Source organism: Impatiens glandulifera, chromosome 6 (assembly GCF_907164915.1).
Source record: "Impatiens glandulifera chromosome 6, dImpGla2.1, whole genome shotgun sequence".
NCBI lineage: Eukaryota > Viridiplantae > Streptophyta > Magnoliopsida > Ericales > Balsaminaceae > Impatiens > Impatiens glandulifera.
The window spans coordinates 8,683,571-8,701,159 of record NC_061867.1 but is presented as its reverse complement, the minus strand read 5'-3'; the positions used below and the strand labels follow the sequence as shown (position 1 = coordinate 8,701,159).

Genomic DNA, 17,589 nt, shown 5'->3' with positions numbered 1-17,589 from the left:
TAATGAATAAAAGAAAATTAATTAACTAAGTATATAAATAAAAATATGCATAGAAGGATAATAAGAAGAAAAAAAATATATTTATATAAAATTAATGATAAAATATATTATATAGATTTTAGGAGACAGAAACGCTTAATATTAATTTTTTAATAAATTAAAATTTTTAAAATTTTTATTTTATGAAAAAAATTAAAAATGATGTGTAAAAATATGAAATATTATATAAATGAGGGGAAAAAATAAAAAAATTAATTATTAGTGTTACAAAACAGAAATTAATTAGGAAGGTATATTATGAATATGAGAGAGAAATGAATATAAAAGTAAAATTTGTAATTTTATTTTAAATTTAATACATTATTTAAACGTTATTATATATTATATAGTATTATTATGTATATTATAAATATATATAATATTAAATATAAGTTTATATAAAATTAATGAAGAAAATTAATACGTATAATTAGAAAAGAAAAATTGGTAAAATAAAATAAAAATTAATTAAAAAAGTTAAATTAATAATTATGGTATGAGAGATAAATTAGTAATTATGAATAGATAATTATCACAATAGAGAGAAACCGTTATAAAATATAATAAGCCTATGTCATATGTGGTGAGAGCGTGAATATCACCCTACATTTTATTTCTTAAGCATTATTACATATACTAGCATGATTTCCATGCGATGCAAACGGATAAATTTATAAAACAAAATCAAAATTTTATATTAAAATAATTTAATCACATATATACTATATTAACGGTTTTTATATTGTGTATTATTCTTTCACATTTCCATTTTTATTAATATTTGTGAAGTTATCTAATCTCAAATTTATTATAATTTTTCTTTATAGATTTTTTTTTTAAAATACAACTAATAAAATAATACAAATATGGTCGTTTATTCAAAAATTTAGTTTTTTAGTTTTATTAATTTAATTAAAACAATTTAACGTGAATTATCACACTATCTTATATTGGCGAAAATAATATTTGAGAAAAATATGTTGGTATTTTTTTTCTTTTGTACATAATTATTTCAGCTTCATTATATCCTCTCAAAAATTTCGAAAACAGTTTATTATACATTAAAAGTCAAAATATTAATTAAAATATATGTGAAATGTCTATTAAAAAATAATATTAACCATCTTTTTTATGTTAACACCATAAAACTCTTTTTCAAATATATATATTATATATAATATATATAATAATTTTATTTTATTTTGGTTAAACAATATCATTAATTCAATTTTTAATATTTTGTATAAAAATATAAATATTATATATAAATATTAATAATAAATTAAATTAACAAATATTTATCAATTATTTAAAAGAGTTAAATATATTTTGTATTATATTATATATATATAATATATTATTATATTTTTGTATTATATATATAAATAATTAAATATAATATTATTCATTAAAATACAATTTTATTTATAGTTTTCTTATAAAATATCTTATTAGGTTTTGTTAAGAAAAAAAAATTAATAGTAAAAAAATCTAAATCTTAGGAGAAAGAGAATTATCGGGTTCCTCTTGATTTCAAATCATCGTCTTCTTTTGCTTCCCATTTTTCTTCAAATCAAGATCGAATTTTTTCTTCTAGGTCTCTCTTATGTCGTCGTCGCCCTCCTTCGTCGTCGTCGTTGCCCACCTCCAGTCTCGTGCTACTTATACTTAAGGAGAAATGGGGGTCAATTTAAGAAATACCTAGACCTAAGAAGAAAGGAGAGACGAATTTGATGAGAAATTCATATAAAATGTGTAAAAAAAAAAAAAATTATTTTCTTTTCTAAATCTACGGAGACAGAGAATACTCGTCTTCTCTTGATTTCGAATCTTCGTCTTCATTTCTTCTCATTTTTTTCAAATCAAGATCGAATATTTTCCTCTATGTCTCTCTTGCGTCATCGTCGCCCTCCTCCGTTGCATCATCGTCGCTCTTCTCCATCACGTCGGCGTCGCCCCTCCTTTTCTCATGCTACATATAACTAAAGAGAAAGGAGTGTCGATTTAAGAAAGACCTAAACCTAAGGAGAAAGGAGAGATAAATCTAACGCAAAATTTGATAAACCGTGAGAATTTGATTAGAAATCATATAAAATGTGTAAAAATAAAAAAAATTAATTAATTTTTTTTTTTTAAAAAAAATTTCAGAATCCACGGAGGTAGAGAACTTTTAACTTCCAATTCTCGTATTCATTCGCTTCCCGTTTTTTCTTCAAATCAAGATCGAATATTTTTCTCTGGTCTTTCTTCCGTTGTCGACACCCACCTCCTAAGGAGAAAAGAGAGATAATTGTACTGCGAGAATTTGATAAGAAATTTATATAAAATGTGTAAAATTTTGGTAAATATCGCCCTAAATTTTTTGTTTTAAACATTTTTATATATATTATCTTCGTTTACGTAGGGACTCAACCCTTACTTTTGGTCTTCCCATCAATCACAAATTCACATACGCATTTACGTAGGGACTCACACGTCGACCACAAATTCACCCACTCATACCCACTATGTAGGGACTCACACATGCCATCCACATCGACCCCAAATTCACTCACAAATTCACATACGCATTTACGTAGGGACTCACACATGCCATCCACACATACCATCCACATCGACCACAAATTCACCCACTCATACCCACATGCACAATCATTTATAAATTCGCGTAAATTGAGACTCGAACTCTAGTCTCTAATATGAAATGTGAACATTTTAACCATAAGACCACTTGTGTTTTTTGAATTTAATTTAAAATTTTATGTATGTATAAATATTTAATCATTGTTAATTAATAATAGATAAAATATATAATGAATAAAAGAAAATTAATTAATTAATTATATAAATAAGAAATATGTGAACACTAACCATTACTACTTGTATTTTTTAAATTGAATTTAAAATTTTATGTAGGTATAAATATTTAATCCTTGTTAATTAATAATAGATAAAATATAATGAATAAAAGAAAATTAATTAACTAAGTATATAAATAATAAATATGCATAGAAGGATAATAGGAAGAAAAAAAAATATTATATAAAATTAATGATAAAATATACTATATATAGATTTTAGGAGACGCTTAATATTAATTTTTTAATAAATTAAAATTTTTAAAAATTTTAATTTTATGAAAACATTATAAAAATGACGTGTAAGAAAATATGAAATATATATAAATGAGGGAAAAAAATAAAAAATACATTAATTATAGTGTTACAAAACGGAAATTAATTAGGAAGTATATGATATGAGAGAGAAATTGATATAAAAGTAAAATTTGTAATTTTATTTTACATTAATAAATTATTTAAACGTTATTATATATCATATATAGTATTCTAGTATATTCTAAATATATATATTAAATATACGTTTATATAAAATTAATGAAGAAAACCTAATACGTATAATTAGAAAAGAAAAATTAGTAAAATAATCAAAATTAATTAGAAAAGATAAATAATATATTATGGTATGAGAGATAGTTAGTAATTATGAATATGTAATTATGACAAGAGAGAGAAACAATTATGAAATATAATAAGCCTATGTCATATGTGGTGAGAGTGTGAATATCACCCTACATTTTATTTCTTAAGCATTATTAGATATATATAAATAATGCATTTAAAGAGACACGACTATGTTAGTCGAAATTGCCTTTGCAAAAATTGTCTCGGTGAGAACAATTTACCCAGAGTTATTTGTCTACTTTTCTTTCAACTAGAGCTAGAAATACTTTAAATTTATCTAGAGTTTCTGATTTTTCCACTAAAAAATATACTCAAATTTTTGCCATAAAACAAACCATTTTCAAGATGGTATAGTCTGTATTATCCATTTTCAACCAATATAGTTATTCTATTCTCTTGGAGTTGTCCCATACAATGTATGTTACACTATAGTTTAGGAATATAATACACATTAGAAATGGTAGTTTTACCTCTTCCCATAGTCAACCTTGTATTTCTTTTCCCAATTACAACCGAACTTACTCTATTTCCCAACTTAACAGTTTGTCTAAATATTTGATCAAGTTGAGAGAATAAAGTTTTATTACCACTCATATGGTTTGAGCATCTAGAGTCAATTATGCATTTTATATTCCCTTTATAGCTAGTAGAAGGTGAACATTTTATTGCTCCAAGCAATTTAGACGCACTAAAACGATATTATGTGTAATATCATTTCGCGAAAACAACGGCTCACAATCTAGTTTTACCAAGATTATGACGACTCACAATCCAACCTTACTAGGGTTACAATGGCTCACAATTCAGCCTTACCAGAATTACAACAGCTCACAATTTAGCCTTACTAGGACTACGATGGCTCCCAATCCAGCCTTACCAGGATTATAATGGGTTTAGTCCCCAACCTCGAATGGACTAATCGACCTCTAGTGTTGTATATCTACATCAAAATCCTCAAGCTAGTCCTCAACTTAGGATGAACTAATCATCCTAAGTTTTATATAACTACGTCATTGAAATATGGGAGAACTACATGAGACCTGATTCTTCCAAAGAAATAAAAAATAACATGTCAAGGATAAAAGGAAGATACATATGCAACCTATATTTAGGTATAGTCTCAATAAAATAAATAAATAAATAAAGTAATATCTATTCCTAATTTTGTCTAACGTAAAGTCTAAAGACAGTAGAAACCTTGGTTCTTTCCACCAACTGGTGACAAGAATTTTAGGAAACCAAATTCCAAATTTCACTTCGAATTTCGGACCCTTTTTTCTTCCCAGTCCAATATGAGTTTTCGAAGGTCTTCATCGAGTCTTTCTTAAAAAAAAGGAAGGATCCATTGAGGAGTTAATTAAAAAGAAGGCGATTTCAGCTGTACATTTTACATCCATTTGCAATAATGACAGCCAACAGAGATGTCTCTTGTATCGTGCAGCCTAATTGAGCCAGAGCGGCTGTGAAACGGAGATTCTCCCTTTCCATTGAAGTAGAGAGGGCCTCCGCTAATCCAATCACCAGAAAGAACGAAGATAAGAAGAAAAATAAAATAGAAAAGAAGACTCCCGGGTGGGCAAAGGGTCCAAAAGACACGGAGCCGGGGGCGAGTCACAAAATCCAATAGGCTAAAGAGAGCGTCTCTAATTTCCTCATCCAGAACATCCCCAACATTGGGTTCGATCTTGTTCTTTTTGAGCGCTAGATTCAGACAAAATGTTTTCACCAGCTCGGCAAAATGACCCCGTAACTTTCTTAGAGCAACTTTTAAAGCTAATAGCGGTTAATCTCCGACATATAACCCCGAGTTTCTAAAAAACTTTAATCGATGAATATTCTTAATAAAATCGTTTTCGTGCTACGCGATTATTTAGAAAATTAACCCTCAATGGAAGAATTTAAAAAAAAAATTAGAATAAACCCCCAAAAGCCAAGCTAAAGTCACAATCTGAGAAAAGAAGTCTTATTTCCCTTTGTACAAAAGAATAGAGAGAGTTATACTGAAGGCTTAAAAAAAGAGTATACATAAACATCCTATGTAGGTTTAGGTAAGATCAATGTTTATGCTCACTCGGACGGTTGTCCCGATGACTATCGCAAGAGAAAAACATGTCGATTCTCCCAGATACACCCAGGAAACCAAAAAATATAACAATCCTATGTAGGTTGAGGTGTTGAAATCACCGTTTATGCTCACTCGTGCGGTTATTCCGATGACTATCACAAGAGAAAATCGTATTGATTCAATTAGATATATCCCGGAAGTCAAAAAAATCCCAAAGCCAGAAAGTTGATGCTCTATCTATGACTATACCCAAAATAATCGAACTTTTGAATGATTGCGGCCCATGGTAAAAGCAACCAAAAATATAAACTAAACGAGATCCCATATCTCAGTCACCTTCCTTGTGAGTTAAGAGTTTGGATAATCATCTACACGAGACTGAATGTATCATCTATATCTTAACATAAGAGAAAAACGAACTCGTGATCTTCAAGCAAGATGATCTCATAAATGCTCGTATCTTAGCCCCGAAACATTTTGAATTCAAGTTTTCCATGATTAGTGGAAAGGATCAAAGTTTTTTCTGTTTTCAAACTTTATTTGGAACATAATTTTAAATAGTTCATTTTCCAGGAATGGAAACATGACTGGTCGATATTCATCTAGTTGCGAAGGTCACTATGTATGACCAAAAGGAGATAGGTTATGGAATCCTCCTCAAAATGATGAAATCCCCTAAGAGTTGACGATTTTAATCCAGTTGCGAAGAATATTTCGTCACATCAAAGCCAAAGCATCTTCCAAAATAACATGCTCGATATTTCACCTAATTATGAATGACACTTTGTCAAGATCCTGAAAAGATAAGCTGTCAATCTAGATGGCTCCTTTTATAACAATCCCCATCTGAAGTATGATGTTTCAATCAATTGCGAATTTCATTTTCTACATGACCTCTTTAAATCCCTATTTGTTCATAGACATAGTAAATCATTGTTATGATTCTTAAAACTTTATTCTAATAGGCATCTATATAGGTTATCGCTATATCCCCAAAAGATATATGTAGGTTATTGTTATAACATGTTCCCTTGGAGTGATTGTTTTCACCTATCCATTGCAAGAGTGAGCCTTATCTTCAGATCACCATCTATGTAGGTCATTATTATGACCGACCCCCACCAGAGTGATTATTATCACATGTTCCTTTAGAATGATTGTTAACATCTATCCCTCAGAATAATTGTTATTATCCTCACAGAGTGATTGATATCACCTTCTCCAAGTAGGTTTTTTTCAATGATAAACATTCATGGAAGTCATTATTATGACTAACCTTTAGTAGTAAATCCTCTCTTGAGGAACATAGCGTGATTGTTATCACAACCCAGTGTGATTGTTATCACGTCATCCAAAAGAGCTTCTTTCATCTTCGGTAGAGAATCCTTTCATCCCCACTAAGTTCTATCTCTTGATAGGCATCCATGAGAGTCATTATTATGACCGGTCTTCACTGATGAATTCCATATGTTGATGGATGTGGTATGATTACTATCGCTATCTTCGAGAGTTTTGTCTCTTTCCCTTTAAGAGTTCTATTATCATTCCCTAAAAGAGTATTCCTTAGGAGAGTCCTATTTCCTAACAGATAGTCTTTAGTATAAGACTCTTCCCTATTGTTTTACTCACTAATCAAGCCCTATCTGTTGATAAGCATTATCCAATCATTGTTATGATTGAGTTATTATAATAATCCATCCCCAGTTGGAATCTTATTTTATTCCCCAACAAACTTAAGACTATTGTGATAGTCTATCCCTGAGCAAGGTTCAACCAGCAGATCTCAGATAACTCTACCTAACTATGAGTCATTGTTATGATTCATCCAGCATCTGATGCCATCCAGATCTTATCCTTCTACCTTATCATAAACTAGGGTACAAATTTCAAGATGTTCATCCTTCGAACTCACATTTTTCAAAATCAAAATTTATTTTACTCAAACAAGGTTAAAGAGGGGTATTCGGTAAACATAAAAATTTAACCTACCCTATTTTACCAAAAAAAATTATATTTTTAATAATATTTGAATTTTTAAATTCAAAATAACTAAAGTAGAATTAAAACCAAACTAAGGGTTAATTATTGTGATAATTAAACCCTAACTAATTAAGAAAATTATTCAAAAAGTCAAAAATAATTTGAGGTAAAAATATTGTATTTATTTACCCAAATTAAACATAAGAAGGGGTTAAAATTATTTAATTAGAATTTAATTATAAATTATGTGTAATTTATGACTTATAAACAATTAAATAAATATCCCAAAAATACCCAAAAAATAAATATGATCATAATTTTTTTAGATTCTAAAAATAAAATTTTTTTGTGAAATTTGTGGTGAAGAAAAACGCAAAAAAAAGAGATTAAAAATCGATTTCAAATAACCTTTTTTAAAAATTTTTTTTTTGATAATCTAGTGCAGCATGAATTATGTTTAATTTTTGCAGCAGCATCCGTGGCCATCAGATGAGCACTCATGCATCATCCAACGCCCAGGAGTGCGCCACACAACCAATATAACAAAGTAAGTGCGCCCGCTCACATCGGATCAACTAAAGGGATAAGTTAACCCCATTAGCCTAATCGTTGATGGACTGAACGGAACGCCTAATAGTGCCATGAAACGACGCTGTTTTCGGTCGTCTTCTTTGCTGCTACAGGATGCTCGTAGGAAATGCGACTAACTGGTGGCAATACTTCTAGAAACGTTATCTCCGCCTACAACCATCCTTATCCCTCCATTTTTCTTATACGTGCTCGCCTTATCATCGCCAGCACAACCCTTAAGTCTATTGATCTTATCCTACACTAATCTAGGCTTCCACGAATGGATAAGAACTTAGGGATAAGAATGAAAATCAACGAATTTGACCTGAATTCGACTACCTCTAACGACCTTAAGCTAGTATAAATATTCTTAATAGGTTTCTCTACTAAATCATCAAACAATTACAACAAAATACAGACAGAATCAAAGTTTGAAGATCCGATCAAGAACTGGTTTTTGTCAAAACCTTCTCCGGCGAGCTTAGCTTTTATCTAGGCTTTTGTATAGCCTCCAACACGTTCAAGTAGTGCTCTAGCTATGGTATGAATCCATAAGCATTGTATTTTAATTTGTAATTGAAAGTTTGAATTTTATTAAAATTGTCTGAGTTTGATCGATTTGATCTGTTCTAGGGCTATGTTATTTGATTTCTTTGTTTAGAATCATTCCCTATATCATGTATGAACTTTCTGTTGAAAGGAATCGAATCAAATCAACCTGAATCAAAAATTTTGAAAAATTAAGCTTAAAAATGGTTTTTATAAAATTTTGTGTTTTTGAGTTTAATCTGGATCTTTCGATTCAAGTAGTTGCTAAACATGTATGTGAACTTGTTGGGATGAATTCCCAATGAGTGTAACATCATTTTGATCAAACAGTGTTTTTGAAAAAAATTGATTTCATCTTCAAAATCATTTTAATGATATAGTGATATTCTTGTTTTGGTTGTGTTCAACTTTATTTCAAAGCTAATGGAACAAAAATCATGCTTGAAATTGCCTAATTTGAAAGATCCAAAATTTGACCTAAAAATAATTTTTTAAAATTGATTTTGTAAATATCCAATAATCGTGATTTATGTTAGAGTTTTTGTTATTCATAATCATATGAACTAACTATAGCTTACATAACATGATTCCATGATATAAATCAAAAGTTATAGCAATTGTAATTTCTTCATACCAAATGAAAAACACTCGGTCCGAGGACCGAGTCTTGTAGGATCGGGACCGAGAAACAGGACGAGAATCTTTGGTCCGAACCTAGACCAAAGACCGATATTCTTGAGTCAAGAATCGAGACCGATTGACCAGTGTTTTTGAGCTAAGACGAGGATGACGAACAATGTTCTTAAGGAAGACCGAGCATCAGTATCGATATCCAAGACCTAGGACCGAGAAATCTGACTGAGTTTTCTAGCTTATGACCAAGCACTCCTTTAGCCTAGGACCGAGCACTCCTTTTAGCCTAGGACCAATTTTCTAACCTATGACTAAGTTTTATCCTAACCTAGGTTCGGGTACCTCTAACCCTAGGACTGAGAACTACCTAAACCTAAGACCAAGGACCTAGGACCGATAAGCTTGACTTGGACCCGAGCCTCCTAGGCTTATGAACCGAGCAGTCCGAGTTTGGGACCGAGTCTCCTAAACCTACGACCGAGCCCTCTAGATCCAAGGACCCCATGTGCCCTAGACCGCGCCCGACCAAGCCCGACCGAGCTTAGATCCACTAAAACCGAAACCAGACCCTATGACTTAGGTCCTAAGACCTGTTTGGTTCCACTTTTCAAAATCTAAATTATTTTCGTAATTTTAAAACCCGAATCCAATTTTCAAATAATCACAAAAAGTCAGAAACTGATATTTTAATATTTTCGGGATATTTCCTAAACCAATATTTTGGCTAAAGGTCCTATTTGGAATTATTTTTGAGGTTTTAACACTTTTCTGATATTTTTAGGGTTTTACTTAGTGATATGTCAACGCAATCGCATGTACTCCCTTCTAATTAATTTACGCAATTCTGAACATATCATTGGTTAGGACCCTTAGGACTATTAATTATAGAAATAAATGGTTATAAATAAATTTTAAATAGTTAGATTTTGTGTTGGTTTTTAAAAAAAATATAAACCGTCATTTGACGGGCACAAAGGACCCCCTTACTACGAACCCCTTACTAATAATTTTGGTATAAATTTGGTGACTCTGATTTCAAATAAAATAATCTTTTTAAATTAGTTATGTTTAATTAATTTAAACCGTGTTTTGACCAAATTATTATTTGGCAACCAGATTATTAAAATTTGAACGAAAAAACTCTCCAGCATCATTTTAAAATCTTTTAAAACAATATTTTTGTAAAATAATTCTAGCACGCAAACCAAGGTTAAAACTATCGAATCTCGAGCTACCCCGCGATGTATTCCCCTATATTGCTGTGTCCGCGATAGTTAATCTACGAAGAGATCCTATCCTTAAAATTATTTACAAGTTAAATGATTAAACATTAGTACTTCATCATTAACTTATATAAAAATAATCAATTCAAAGTAATAATCTCACCTATGTTAGAAGGTACATGCATCAATGAAGATAGAGTGCCTAAATAGTCTCACCTATGTATTACTTTTTCTCTTAATGATGCGGTTAAGGTAAACCCATTGCCTGCTGAAATATTATTATTACTCTCTTTCTCTGTGGCTTCATGATTTCAAAAATAGAAAAATATCATTATTCAGATTGAATAATATAGTTTGACACTATAAAAGTTAAATAAATCTAATTTCACCTGTACATGATAAAAGTTAAATAAACCCAACTTGTTATGCACAACCTGAAAAAGATATTGTATAATAAATATTAATATATATATATATATATATATAATTAATATATATATATCTATATATATATATATATATATATATATATATATATATATATATATATATATATATATAATGATGCTTAATTTTTAAAGTGTCCGGATTGTCGGGTCGAGAGCTGTGGTTAATTGGAGACCCAATGGGTTGACCCCGTTTTAAATTTAAAACGTTAAAAAATAAAATTAAAATCCTAGAGGTATGTTTCGAACTTGGCAATCTAACAAAAACAAGTACGACTCCTTTAAACCAACTAGGCTAAAAAGACTTTATATTTAAATTCAACACCAAATTTGATAAACGCGAGACGTTTTAATATTAATATAAGTTCAACTTTTTACTACTAATATAATGATGTTGAGTAAAATGAATACTTGGGTCGGATTGTGGGTTGACTCACCCATAAACTTAAACGGTTAAAAATAAAATACAAAATGTTAGCCGTAATTTTTTTTCACGGTTTTATATTATTACTCGTGCAAATGCAAATGACGGGCTAAATGCTAGTTAACCTAATAGAGGAAAAGTAAATTATGTTTACTTAGAGAGGCTAGGCGGCGAATTCAATCTGGAGGGATTCGTCCGAAGGGCTTCGACAAGAGAGTTTCGACGAAATGCTTTAGACAACGTAACCGCAGCAGCAGTTGAATCCTTTGTCGCGAGCTGAGCCACCAGCTTGGACGAGGAAACGTAAGCTCTGGTCCAGCCCTCCCTATGATCTCCAGAAGGTCTAGTTCTCATGACGGATTTCAGAACAATTAGTGGAATAGAGGAGTCGATTAATTGCATAACCAATTGGAAGCTGGCATTATCATTTTCTTCATTGTTAGAACCCATATAATGATATTACCAGCTCTGTTTTAGTGGGTTGATTGGATTTATTGATAGCTTATATTATGGCAAACTTAGCTCATTATAAAGTGACTCTCAAATCTCCTCCTTAGCCTTGCGACAAAAGAGTTGGATATTCACAGCCTACTTTACAAGTATTTGATTTGAGTCTGTCATGTGCGTCAAATCTGCACCGGATTAAATGGTTAAACGTGTTTGCAGGCTATTTGCTTAACTTTGCGGCCCACAATCTTCATTTCAAAGAAGTAACTCTTAAATATCTAAATTTAATTAAAAATTATAAATAAAAGTTTGCGATAAGTTTTGCGTTTAATTAAATGTTGAAGTGTGATTGCGGATAATGTGTTTAACCCGCGGTGATTGAGTCGCATCAGAAACGAAATCGCTTCTAAAAAAATATTAAATATTTCAAATTGATTAAATTTTGGTGACTTTCTCTTGTTTTAAATAGAAGTATATATTTTTCAGATTTAACATCTATTATCTTTTTTTGCAAATTATATGTGATTTTCCTAAACAAATAAATTAATGGTTCTTTCTTACATTTACTTAGAATCTCATTAAAAACTTTGATTATAAAATTATTGAAAGATGTTGTTTGATTCAAAAATTAAATGGTTCTTTCTTTACATTTACTCGTATTCATTTATTATTATTATTATTATTTTATATTTCAGTATATAATAATTGTTACTTTATTAAATAATATAAGTCATAGTGTATATATTTTTAATTATTAAATAACTTAACTATTTAAAAAAAAAGTTTAAGGATATTAAATATTAAAGTAATTATTGTGAGAGAAAATGAGAAAAAAAAATAATTATAATTTAATTAATGAAAAAATAAAATAATTTTTCTCTTTTTTTATTTCTCTTCCAATTTACTTTTTCCAACTAAAAGACAAAAATATATTTTATTTCCAAAAAGATAAAATATTAATGTATTTGAAGTTTTAACATACAAAAAGTCTAATATTTTAATTTAAAAGGATAAATCAATGAATTGAAATAATATATATATTTTAAATTATTTAATTTAATAAATTTTAATTATCAACCTAAAATTAAATAATTAAAACTAATTAAATCAAATAAATTATTAATTTTTATTACTATTTCTAAAAATAAATCAAATAATTAAAATAAAAACACCATAAAATCAAATAATTAAAAATTTAATTAATTATAGTATTACCCACAATATAGACTGACATCCATCGTGGGTCACATGCTAAAATTAATTTCTGTTTAGACACCTACAAGTTAGGTGTGTCAATTTATGTTTAGGCACGTGCAAGTTAGGTGTGTCTGGTTTAAAATTTATGTTTTAAAAAATAAAAATAGAATTAAAATAATTATTCATTTATTATTTAGGAATAATAAGTATAATAATTTATATACCTTTATCTAAGTTTAGAATATTTCTTAATACATACTTTTGATTTAAATTTCTCATTAATATACTTTAATTTTTGTTAAAATTTATATCATAATATCTAACAAGTATTTAAAATTTTATAAAATCGTTAATTTGTATTCAAAATATACACAAATTCTTACATGTGTATATCCATTTTTCATTTTATAAGGTATATCGCGGACAAATTTGCATTTCCGTCTTGAGATGATTTCTTTAAACTTACTCTCTCAAACGACGATGCATTTGTTATGTTTCCATTTTCAGATTAAGGTGTTACTCATTCGTGTCCTACATATTAAATATGGTATTTCTCAATAAACAATTTAACTAGAGAAAATAAATTTAAATAATACATAAAAATTTATTAATCTTCAAATATTTCTTCAAATTCCTAAACCCAAGTTCCTAAATAAAAAAAAACCCTTAATACAATCTTTACAAATATTCAAACCATTATAAACTCCATCAAACATTGTATCTTAATAAAACCAACTAAATAAAAGATCACAAGATAGTTTAAAAATATACCTATTAATTTAGTTTTTCTTCATTTGAATTATCTTGTTATTTTTATCATCTAGATTTAGCGTACCTATACAATTATTTACAAGTTAAATAAACATTAATCCTTCAAGTTTTCTTTTTTTAATTAAATGAGCAGTATAACCATCCATAGCCATGACCCCCGTTTAAATTCAAAACGATTTTATATGGAATTGAACCCGTAAAAAAATGGAACAATAAATTAATTATGTAACCTGCAAGCACACTTAAATATTTAGCCAGGCACATAAACTTGTGACGGTGCAGAATAATTATGTGCCCTAAAAGCACTATTTCCGATTTTTTTAAAATTTTTTTAATAATAATTTATAAATACATACAAAAGTAATATATATGAGGGGTGGATAGGGGATTGAAGTTGGAAGAGGGAATGGGGGAGAAAATGATTGTCACCACATCACTAGCTAGAAAAATTATATAGGGTGAGGAGGATAGAGGGGAAATTTGATGAAATGGCCCTACTAATAGCCTAATTCCAAAAAAAAAACCTGCGAAAAGTCTGTAATATCCCTCGCGGCGCCTATTTTACCGCTCAATTACGAGAAATGTCATTCACGCATTTTCATCTAAAAGGCGTGAGTTGATTAACGCGTTTTAGATGAAAATGCGTGAATGATATATTTCTCGCATTTGGTATTTCTCGCATTTGGTATTTCTCGCATTCGATGTATTTCTCGCATTTGGTATATTTCTTGTATTTGCAGGTTTCCTTCCTCTATTCCTTTGCTTCCTATCGTTTGGATTTAATAAAGACGACGATAACCCGTCCTGCCCGTGATCTACTCCGCCGGTAACGATCTCTGGCGAGAAAACAAAGTCGTCTTATACCTTAGGCGAAAAGCTGATCGTGGTTGGAAGAAGTGGTTTCTCAAGGGTTAGATCTAGTCTGAATATCATCGGCGAAGCTTTTCTCTATGCGGCGTGATAAGCTTTAAATTGAGATTTAACCAATTGAATGATACTCTGATCTTCTAGAAATGATCTAATCGAACAACCCAATTCAACTACACCCGATTTGACAGGAACGAAAGCCACAGTCTGAAACTGCGCCATCTTGGCTAAGAATGATCTAGTTTGATAATGTTCTAAACAATCCTTAAGATCAGAAACCCAAATGGGTCAACCAGTATTAAACGATTGAGAAGGATTCGATGGTTTATTGAATGGAAAACAATAATACATGGGAATCAGATAGAACATCTGCAAATCAGAAACATAATCAAAACCCAATAAAGATTTATTATTATTATCTTGTCTTCCTCCCCCTCCAAAGCAAATATGTAACTTCTGAAGAACCCGTCTCCTTCGATGATTCAGATCTCCAATTTCACCTCCAAATGCGAGAAATACCAAACGCGAGAAATACCAAATGCGAGAAATATATCATTCACGCATTTTCATCTAAAACGCTTTAATCAACTCACGCTTTTTAGATGAAAATGCGTGAATGAATGACATTTCTCGTAATTGAGCGGTAAAACAGGAGCGCGAGGGGTATTACAGACTTTTCGCAGGGCAAAAATGGTCATTTTGCAAACATTATCAATGCATGCCTTTTTTGGAATGAAGGTTATTAGTAAGGTCATTTCATCAAATTTCCCGAGATAAAGAAAGAGAGAAAAATTATTATTTTTTCAACGAAATAAATTGCTTATTACCTTTCAAATTCTCTATCCCAAATTTTTTCCATTAATCATTTCACATTAAATATACCCATTAAATAAAGATTTCAATGAACACAATAATTACAAGTCATGGATTGGACAGTGAATTTAAAATTGTCTTGTTTGTTTGTCATGTTCTGTATATGTTTTCTACTCTTTTTAAAATTTTATTTGATGGGTTCATATGAAAGAAAGATATGTAATTTAAATTATCAAACTAATTTAGACATTATAGATCTTTTATTGGATCAAATCATAACAAAGTTAGCCAATTACATCCAAATATTCATATCAATTAATACCATATTGATGAACAAGTTTCAAACATTGTTCTTATGGAACTCCATTACATAAGTGTTTAACGCAGGACAAATTATGCTGAAACCTTGGAATCCGGCTCCTCTTGCCAAGGTTTCGAACTCACCCAAAGTCCTCTCTTTGCCCCCAGGAAAATAAGTGAACATCGTCACATCCATGTTGGCCATGTTCTTGCTGACCATGCTTGTGTTTTGGACCGTCGGGACGGTGAAATCCACCACCACCATCTTTCCATTGATAGGAAGGGAGTTGTAACAATTCTTCAAGAATTTTAGACAGTGTTCATCGCTCCAATTATGACATATCCACTATACAATCAAGTACAAATTAATGAGTGACAAAGTTTTGTATTTCTTAAGATATTGATGGATATCTCATTCTCACCTTCATGAATATGACATCTCCTTTAGGTACACTTACAAACATGTCTCCCCAATGTGTTCCACTCCTATTCCATTGCAAAATGCTTCCATAAAGTTTCAAAAATATTTTCATAGAAATCCAACATATTTGATCCTATATATACCTGGATAAGATGGCGCATCTTTAATAACTTGAGGCAAATCAAAATTAACACCCTTAATTGTAGGGTATTTAGAGATGATCATATTGAGTGAGGTGCCGGTGCCACCTCCAACATCGACAAGGGTACCATTAAGGGCTTCGAAACCCTTGTACATCTCGAGGATCTTCTTCATGGTTAGGGTGGAACAGTGGGACATTCCATCGTGGAACAACTTATTGGCACTTGAGTCTATGCCGATGTAGTCAAACATTGACATCCCATGAGCCCTATTAAATGGAATTCCTCCTTCAAGTACCGCATCTTTTATATGGTACCTACAAAACAACAACACATTAATCTTATATACACTATTCTGAAAAAAGAGAATGCTTTTCTATTACCAGCTTTCCATGAAGATTTTATCAAAATTCATGAACAAAATAGGCGCTAAGGATACACATCTTCGTTTTTTATTAAGAACTTGCATACAGGAGCAAGAGCATATAGTCTTTCAACCTCTCCCCCGGGAACCTCCTTCAGTTTGAAAGACAGGACAGAATAACTCGTCAGCAAGCGGAGAATTCGGTCCAGCGTAACCGCCACAGCCGCAGTTGGATTCTTTGTCGGGAGCTGAGCTGCCAGCTCGGACGAGGAAACGTAAGCTCCTGGTCCAGCCCTCGCTATGATCTCGAGAAGGTCTAGTTCTATGACGGATTTTAGAACAATTAGTAGAACCGAGGAGTTTATTAATTGCATAGCCAATTGGAAGCTAGACTCATCATTTTCTTCATTGTTAGAACCCATATTGCTAGCTCTACTTTTGTGGGTAGATTGGATTTATTGATAGCTTATATTTTGACAAACCTTTCTCATTATATAGTAACTCTCAACAGGAAAAATGATAGGAAAAGAAAAAATATTAACAAGAAAATTATGGGGAGAGAGCGATGTGTCAATAGTTTATGACTCCTATCATTTGTCCTCTCAAAAATCTAAATTTAACTTACATTTATTACATAAAAGTTGGCCTGATAGTGTGAAATGAAATATTTATTACATAAAAGTTGGCCTGATAGTGTGAAATGAAATGTGGATGAGAGAAATTTGATGAGATGACCTTAATAGTTGTCTTAACTATTAAACTCAAATGAATTTTTTCATTCTCTTAATTGTGCAGATCACTTATGCTTAATAAAAATTGTGCAAATGACCTCCGTTTACGTGACGTGAAGACCTATGA

At 30.5% G+C, this 17,589-nt stretch overlaps 1 pseudogene; it reads right to left on the bottom strand.

Moving 5' to 3' along the window:
- Positions 1-15,779: 15,779 nt before the first annotated feature.
- On the bottom strand, positions 15,780-17,185 carry LOC124943082 (annotated as a pseudogene).
- Positions 17,186-17,589: the final 404 nt, after the last annotated feature.